Here is a 2,125-nt window from a genome sequence, read left to right on the forward strand (position 1 = left end):
GTATGTGTGTGTATGTGTGTCGTTGTGCCTATGTCTGGTCCCCACCATTACTTGACAACCGGTGTAGATGCGTTTACGTCCCCGTATCTTACCGATTCGGCAAAAAGAGTCCGATGGTATAAATACCAAGCTTAACCAAAAAAATAGTACTGATGTCGATTCATTCGACTAAAAATACTTTAAGGAGGTGCCCCCCCCCCATGGCCTCAGTCTAATGACTGAAACAAGTAAAAGATAAAAGATAAAGAATATCTAGCCAGTGATTATCCAAATTAACAATATGTAATATAACTGTACGTAAATCAGTGTACATTATCATAAAAACTGTTCTATGACGACTCAATCTGCACTTTGGAAACAAGAAATATTGGCAGAAAATAAAATTTTAAACATCTATTAAATCAATTTATGCACTTATCTACAGGAGAAATTGAAATGTCAAAATAAATGTATACTATATACCCTAACTGCAGATGTGACTATATTTAAATATGTAACATGAATTCATCTGAGGATGAATACTAAATTTATCTACACTACTTATGTTAATTTGATATTTTATTGTCACCTGATATTTTATTCCTGAATGTGTGCACATTCATATAGCCTCACATTATGTGTATATTCAGAAATAAGAAGATTTCAGAAAATTTCGTCCGGCATCAAATTGATCGTAGAGTTGCTTGTATGTAAATAATGAAAATAAATACGTACTGCAGATAAGGGTTATTTGTCCTAAAAATAATGTTTCTGCTTTTAAGAGTATCATCTATAACCAGTTTCATCAAAACACACATACATCTTCTTGGCTTCATTTTATTTTCCTTTTTGAATACGTAAATTGTGGTTTCCTGAAGAAACTACTATTTATTTGATAGATAATACCTTACTGGTTATAAATTATGATGGATGTTTGGAATTGTTCATACTATTATGTTGTTGGCACTCCGTCGCTTACGACGTCGAGGGTTCCAGTTGATCCGATCAACGGAACAGCCTGCTCATACTCATACTATTATAACTATTGATTAAATAGCAAAATTCCTGTTAGATATTCTATTTGCCAATTTGAAAATCCCTCATTGAAGGTTACAACTTAATCAGTTCGTGACGTAAACTAAATACATTGATTATTGTGGCAACAAAAATTTAAAAAATAAACATAAAGCTAAAGATCCAGTTTCTAAATCGCAAACGCTTTGTCTTTGGCTGACTTTTAAATAGTCACATCTGCAGTATAGGGTAGCTAATTTACGAGGGGGTACTGAAAGGTTCCTGGCTTTGGATAAAAGAAAATAAAGGGGGATCAGTTAGTCACGATTTCATTCAACATATTCTCCTCTCAGATTCTCAAATTAATGCAGCAGTCGTTCAGTCTTTCTAAGCCCTGTAAAAAAGCTCGAAAGGCCTGTAAAAGAGATCCAACCAGGAGCTTATCAGCACCCCGACGTATGTACAACTTGCTTCTCTTTTCAATTTCTTCCGTAGACACATTTACCGATTGTTGTGACGGATATTCCAGTTAATATTTCTTGTTTGAAAAATTGCGAATGCTGTCTGAATCTTGGCACAACTTTTCTATTGGTTTAGCACTCACAAGTGGCAAAGAATAGTCATTAATTATATTTTTTATACAAACTCAGAAAGTTTGACATATTCAGCCACTTCGCATACATCATATAAATTCTATGCGTAACAGTACATTTGAAAGCATCGTACGCTTTCCATTATTATTCGCTTTTGTGTCTTTTGTGTCTTTTGTTGTCAACCGATGGGGGGGGGAGCAAATACAGGCACACAAACACACAAACACATATACGACGGGCTTCTTTCAGTTTCCGTCTACCGAATCCACACACAAGGCCTTGGCCGGCCCGAGGTTATAGTAGAAGACACTTGCCTAAGGTACCCCGCAGTGGGACTGAACCCGAAAGCATGTGGTCGGGAAGCAAGCTACTTACCACACAGCCACTCCTGCGCCTATGGAAACTTACATTCCCATGCCGGAAATGGAACCCGGCCGCCTGGGTGAGAGCCAGGAATCCTAACCACTAGACCACACATATATATATGTCTCTGTGTGTGTCTTTGTGTTTGTGTTTGCCCCTCACCCCATCACTGCTTC

This window comes from Octopus bimaculoides, chromosome 6, assembly GCF_001194135.2.
Source record: "Octopus bimaculoides isolate UCB-OBI-ISO-001 chromosome 6, ASM119413v2, whole genome shotgun sequence".
NCBI classification, from domain to species: domain Eukaryota; kingdom Metazoa; phylum Mollusca; class Cephalopoda; order Octopoda; family Octopodidae; genus Octopus; species Octopus bimaculoides.